The sequence below is a fragment of the Hyperolius riggenbachi genome, chromosome 11 (assembly GCF_040937935.1).
Source record: "Hyperolius riggenbachi isolate aHypRig1 chromosome 11, aHypRig1.pri, whole genome shotgun sequence".
NCBI classification, from domain to species: Eukaryota; Metazoa; Chordata; class Amphibia; order Anura; family Hyperoliidae; genus Hyperolius; species Hyperolius riggenbachi.
In genome coordinates this window covers 246,727,001-246,734,071 of record NC_090656.1, presented here as the reverse complement: position 1 = coordinate 246,734,071, position 7,071 = coordinate 246,727,001, and positions in this window count along the sequence as shown.

The following is a 7,071-nucleotide window of genomic DNA, read 5'->3' as shown; positions in this document are numbered from 1 at the left end:
CAATATGGAAACCCTCAAAAAAAGAAAAAAAATAAGACTTAAACCAGAGAAAGGCGAAAAAACCCATGACACACTAAAAGGACAATATAAGTATAGCATGGGGAAAAAAAATCCTTTCTGATCCCTGTTAGGCGATCCCAGGCCCGGCCCTAGACTTTTTGCCGCCTGAGGCAATCTTGAAAGAAATCGCCCCCCCCCCCCCCCCTCCAGGCCCAGGCCGTGGGTGTGGGGGGGGCCGCCCGAGCTGGAGGGGATAGCTGGCAGGAAGGGGGTATTGGGCCTAGCAGCGGGGAGGGGGGTCAGACCCCCCCTCCCTCACCTGGGTCCCCCGTCCTCCACTCCCCCTCCAGCTTTAAAGAGTTATGTCACTGGCTGCATTGTAAGAGGCAACGGGCGGGGATCACTCACCTCTTCCTTGTTAAGCGTGCGCTCCACTGACGACACTTCCTGCGGCGTAGCAGGAAGTGACATCAGTGGAGCGCACGCTGGAACGAGGAAGAAGTGAGTGATCCCCGCCCGTTGCCTCTTACAATGCAGCCAGCGACGTAACTCTTTAAAGCTGGAGGGAAGTGGAGGACGGGGGACCCAGGTGAGGGGGGGGGGACCCCCCCCCCCCGCCGCTAGGCCTAATACCCCCTTCCTGCCCGCTATCCCCTCCAGCTCGGGCGGCCCCTCACACCCACGGGGCGGGTGCCGCTCCCCCAGAAGTTCCGCCTGAGGCAAAAGTTTCACCCCGCCTCATGGGCGGGCCGGCTCTGGGCGATCCACTAATGGCTGTTTCAACTGTCTTATTTGTTGTTTAAATTTGAATATACACTTTTAGATTCTCCAGTTGGAGAAACTCCACCTTTGTCAACCCTTAATTGAATCTTAAATTTTTGTGCCCCATCCTATCGATTGTTTTATTAAAAATGTGGTCTTTCCACAAGATTTCTAATTAGAATGATAAATAAAATCCTATGGGTTGTGCGGCAGTAACATTCCTGGAAGAACAATATTGAACATGAAAAGAGCAAAACTATGTTAGGTGTGGGTGGGTGGTGGGAGAGGAGGCCACAGTTTTTACATCATCGCCCTGGGAGAAATGTAGGCTAAAGACTGACTTGTGCTCTGATGGAAATGGGCTGCTGCAAAGGAGAACAAAGCCAAAGTGGTTTCTTTGTAAGGTAAAAATGAAATCTATAAGTGTACATCTAAAAAAAAAAAAAAACATTGTACAACTTTTTTTTAAAAACAACTAAGAACGATATGAATAAATGAAACTTGACCTGTTGAAAAAAAAAAAAAACACATATTTACAAGTAATACAATTGTCTTGGGTGAGGCACTGAGGTTGATTTAACAACCTGCGAAGCGGAAGCAGCGCAGCCAAAATGACAGGAGCGCAAAAACATCACCCCCCCCCCCTCCCTCCCTCGCCTGGGTCCCCCGTTCTCCGCTCCGATCAGAAGCGCAACTCGTAAGAGGCAGTGGGCGGGGAGGACTCACCTCTTCCTCGATCCAGCGTGCGCTCCACTGACGTCACTTCCTGCAACGCCGCCCACTGTATTGTAAATGGACGGCGCTGCAGGAAGGGACGTCAGTGGAGCGCACGCTGGATCGAGCAAGGAAGAGATGAGTCCTCCCCGCCCACTGCCTCTTACGAGAGTTGAGCTTCTGATGTATTTAAGGCTGGAGGGAAGCGGAGGACGGGGGACCCAGCCGAGGGAGGGGGGAAACCGAACCCCCCCCTCCCTGCCGCTAGGCCTAATACCCCCGCCCGCTACCCCCTCCAGCTCGGCGGCGGCACCCCCCCCCCCCCCCCCCCATCAATTTTTTTTCAAAATTTGCCTCAGGCGGAAAAAAGTCTAGAGCCGGCTCTGGACGCACACACACACACACACACACACACACACACACACACACACACACACACACACACGGAATGACGGCACAGCTGCAGCCAGAGGTAGTGACGGGAGAGGAGTGACGGCACACCTGGAGCCAGAGATACTGACGGGAGAGGAGTGACGGCACACCTGGAGCCAGAGGTAGTGACGGGAGAGGAGTGACGACACAGCTGCAGCCAGTGGTAGTGACGAGAGAGGAGTGACGGCACAGCTGCAGCCAGAGGTAGTGACAGGAGAGGAGTGATGGCACAGCTGCAGCCAGAGGTAGTGACAGGAGAGGAGTGACGGCACAGCTGCAGCCAGAGGTAGTGACAGTTCTCTCGCAGCCGGAGGAAGTGACAGCAGAGGAGTGATGGCACACCTGCTGCCGGAGGAGCAGAGCACAGTGATAGGAGAGCTAACCGCAATCTACCTAGCAGTCCTTCATGACCTACTGGTAGATGTTGATCGAGGCATTGGGCAGCCCTGTTCTATACACTCCTATCCAATTAATTTAATTGATGTTTTATTTGTTCACTCTCATAAACCCCATTTGAATTGTTTGGAGTTTGTTTGTCAACTACTGGTCACAAAGCATTATTTCCATATGAAGAATCATTCATAAACTCTTTTTTGCCACTTAAGGTAGCCATACACTGGTCGATTTGCCATCAGATTCGACCAACAGATAGATCCCTCTCTGATCGAATCTGATCAGAGAGGGATCGTATGGCTACCTTTACTGCAAACAGATTGTGAACCGATTTCAGCCTGAAACCGTTCACAATCTGTGGTGGTGGTGGTGCTGCCGCCGCTCCCCCCCGCCCGCATGCCCGCATACATTACCTGCTCCGCCGGCGCGACTCCAGTCCCCAGGTCTCCGCTGTCTTCTCCGCTCTGGTCTCCAGGTCCAGCATGCTTTACTTCTTCCTGCCCGGCAGGAAGTTTAAACAGTAGAGCGCCCTCTACTGTTTAAACTTCCTGAGGAACTGAAGCATACCGGAGACCAGCGCGGACACGGAGCAGCGGTGACCGGGGGTAGTCGCGCCGGCGGAGCAGGTTATGTATTGCCGCTCTATTGCGTCGGTCATCGTGCACTCAAACGCCGCTAGCGACGCGCTCCCTACCCGCGGGTGATCAACGGTAATTTTCCACACGTAACGATCGACGGGACCGGACGAAATGGATCGAAATACGGCGTGTAGCGCAAACGATTGGCAGCAGATTCGATCCCAGTGATCGAATCTGCTGTCGAAACGGCGGCAAATCAGGCCAGTGTATGGCCAGCTTTAGCATAGTTATTGCCTACCTCTTCATACACTCCCAGACCAATTGTCTGGGCAACACAATAGAACAAATTCAGCCTAATCCTATATGGACATATAAATACAGACACTCCCAAACACTTAGATTAGGCTGATGTGATTCAATTTTGTTGCCTATTGGGCCACTATTTGTGTATTATGTCTTTGGCTTGTGACAGCACACCTGCAGCCAGAGGTAGTGACAGAGGAGTGACAGCACACCTGCAGCCAGAGGTAGTGACAGAAGAGGAGTGACGGCACACCTGCAGCCAGATGTAGTGACAGGAGAGGAGTGACTGCACAGCTGCAGCCAGAGGTAGTAACAGGAGAGGAGTGACAGGACAGCTGCAGCCAGAGGTAGTAACAGGAAAGAAGTGACAGCACACCTGCAGCCAGTGGTAGTGACAGGAGAGGAGTGACAGCACAGCTGTAGCCAGATATAGTGACAGGAGAGGAGTGACAGCACACCTGCAGCCAGAGGTAGTGACAGGAGAGGAGTGACGGCACAGCTGCAGCCAGAAGTAGTGACAGGAGAGGAGTGACAGCAAAGCTGCAGCCAGAGGTAGTGACAGGAGAGGAGTGACAGCACAGCTGCAGCCAGAGGTAGTGACAGAGGAGTGACAGCACAGCTGCAGCCAGAGGTAGTGACAGCCAGGAGAGGAGTGACGGCACAGCTGCAGCCAGAGGTACTGACAGGAGAGGAGTGAAGGCACACCTGCAGCCAGAGGTAGAGACAGGAGAGGAATGACAGCACACCTGCAGCCAGAGGTAGTGACAGGAGAGGAGTGACAGCACAGCTGTAGCCAGATATAGTGACAGGAGAGGAGTGACAGCACACCTGCAGCCAGAAGTAGTGACAGGAGAGGAGTGAAGGCACAGCTGCAGCCAGAAGTAGTGACAGGAGAGGAGTGACAGCACAGCTGCAGCCAGAGGTAGTGACAGGAGAGGAGTGACTGCACAGCTGTAGCCAGATATAGTGACAGGAGAGGAGTGACAGCACACCTGCAGCCAGAAGTAGTTACAGGAGAGTAGTGACGGCACAGCTGCAGCCAGAAGTAGTGACAGGAGAGCAGTGACAGCACAGCTGTAGCCAGATATAGTGACAGGAGAGGAGTGACAGCACACCTGCAGCCAGAAGTAGTGACAGGAGAGGAGTGACGGCACAGCTGCAGCCAGAGGTAGTGACAGGAGAGGAGTGACAGCACAGCTGTAGCCAGATATAGTGACAGGAGAGGAGTGACAGCACACCTACAGCCAGAGGTAGTGACAGAGGTGTGACAGCACAGCTGCAGCCAGAGGTAGTCACAGGAGAGCAGTGACGGCACAGCTGCAGCCAGAGGTACTGACAGGAGAGGAGTGATAGCACACCTGCAGCCAGAGGTAGAGACAGGAGAGGAGTGACAGCACACCTGCAGCCAGAGGTAGTGACAGGAGAGGAGTGACAGCACAGCTGTAGCCAGATATAGTGACAGGAGAGGAGTGACAGCACACCTGCAGCCAGAAGTAGTGACAGGAGAGGAGTGACGGCACAGCTGCAGCCAGAGGTAGTGACAGGAGAGGAGTGACAGCACAGCTGTAGCCAGATATAGTGACAGGAGAGGAGTGACAGCACACCTACAGCCAGAGGTAGTGACAGGAGAGGAGTGACAGCACAGCTGCAGCCATAGGTAGTGACAGGAGAGGAGTGACAGCACAGCTGCAGCCAGAGGTAGTGACAGGAGTGGAGTGACAGTACAGCTGTAGCCAGATATAGTGACAGGAGAGGAGTGACAGCACACCTGCAGCCAGAAGTAGTTACAGGAGAGTAGTGACGGCACAGCTGCAGCCAGAAGTAGTGACAGGAGAGGAGTGACAGCACACCTGCAGCCAGAGGTAGTTACAGAGGATTGACAGCACAGCTGCAGCCAGAGGTAGTCACAGGAGAGTAGTTATAGCAGAGGTAGAGACAGAAGAGGTGTGACTGCACAGCTGTAGTCAGATATAGTGACAGGAGAGGAGTGATGGCACAGCTGCAGCCAGAGGTAGTGACAGGAGTGACAGCACAGCTGCAGCCAGAGGTAGTGACAGGAGAGGAGTGACAGCACACCTGCAGCCAGAGGTAGTGACAGGAGAGGAGTGACAGCACAGCTGTAGCCAGATATAGTGACAGGAGAGGAGTGACAGCACACCTGCAGCCAGAGGTAGTGACAGGAGAGGAGTGACAGCACAGCTGTAGCCAGATATAGTGACAGGAGAGGAGTGACAGCACACCTACAGCCAGAGGTAGTGACAGGAGAGGAGTGACAGCACAGCTGTAGCCAGATATAGTGACAGGAGAGGAGTGACAGCACACCTGCAGCCAGAAGTAGTGACATGAGAGGAGTGACGGCACAGCTGCAGCCAGAGGTAGTGACAGGAGAGGAGTGACAGCACAGCTGCAGCCAGAGGTAGTGACAGAGGAGTGACAGCACACCTGCAGCTTGAGGTAGTGACAGAAGAGGAGTGACGGCACACCTGCAGCCAGATGTAGTGACAGGAGAGGAGTGACGGCACAGCTGCTGCCAGAGGTAGTGACAGGAGAGGAGTGACAGCACACCTGCAGCTAGAGGTAGTGACAGGAGAGGAGTGAAAGCACACCTGCAGCCAGAGGTAGTGACAGGAGAGGAGTGATGGCACAGCTGCAGCCAGAAGTAGTGACAGAAGAGGAGTGACAGCAAAGCTGCAGCCAGAGGTAGTGACAGGAGAGGAGTGACAGCACAGCTGCAGCCAGAGGTAGTGACAGGAGAGGAGTGACAGCACAGCTGCAGCCAGAGGTAGTGACAGAGGAGTGACAGCACAGCTGCAGCCAGGGGTAGTGACAGGAGAGGAGTGACGGCACAGCTGCAGCCAGAGGTACTGACAGGAGAGGAGTGAAGGCACACCTGCAGCCAGAGGTAGAGACAGGAGAGGAATGACAGCACACCTGCAGCCAGAGGTAGTAACAGGAGAGGAGTGACAGCACAGCTGTAGCCAGATATAGTGACAGGAGAGGAGTGACAGCACACCTGCAGCCAGAAGTAGTGACAGGAGAGGAGTGACGGCACAGCTGCAGCCAGAAGTAGTGACAGGAGAGGAGTGACAGCACAGCTGCAGCCAGAGGTAGTGACAGGAGAGGAGTGACTGCACAGCTGTAGCCAGATATAGTGACAGGAGAGGAGTGACAGCACACCTGCAGCCAGAGGTAGTGACAGAGGTGTGACAGCACAGCTGCAGCCAGAGGTAGTCACAGGAGAGCAGTGACGGCACAGCTGCAGCCAGAGGTACTGACAGAAGAGGAGTGACGGCACACCTGCAGCCAGATGTAGTGACAGGAGAGGAGTGACAGCACACCTGCAGCTAGAGGTAGTGACAGGAGAGGAGTGAAAGCACACCTGCAGCCAGAGGTAGTGACAGGAGAGGAGTGATGGCACAGCTGCAGCCAGAAGTAGTGACAGGAGAGGAGTGACAGCAAAGCTGCAGCCAGAGGTAGTGACAGGAGAGGAGTGACAGCACAGCTGCAGCCAGAGGTAGTGACAGGAGAGGAGTGACAGCACAGCTGCAGCCAGAGGTAGTGACAGGAGAGGAGTGACAGCACAGCTGCAGCCAGAGGTAGTGACAGAGGAGTGACAGCACAGCTGCAGCCAGGGGTAGTGACAGGAGAGGAGTGACGGCACAGCTGCAGCCAGAGGTACTGACAGGAGAGGAGTGAAGGCACACCTGCAGCCAGAGGTAGAGACAGGAGAGGAATGACAGCACACCTGCAGCCAGAGGTAGTAACAGGAGAGGAGTGACAGCACAGCTGTAGCCAGATATAGTGACAGGAGAGGAGTGACAGCACACCTGCAGCCAGAAGTAGTGACAGGAGAGGAGTGACGGCACAGCTGCAGCCAGAAGTAGTGACA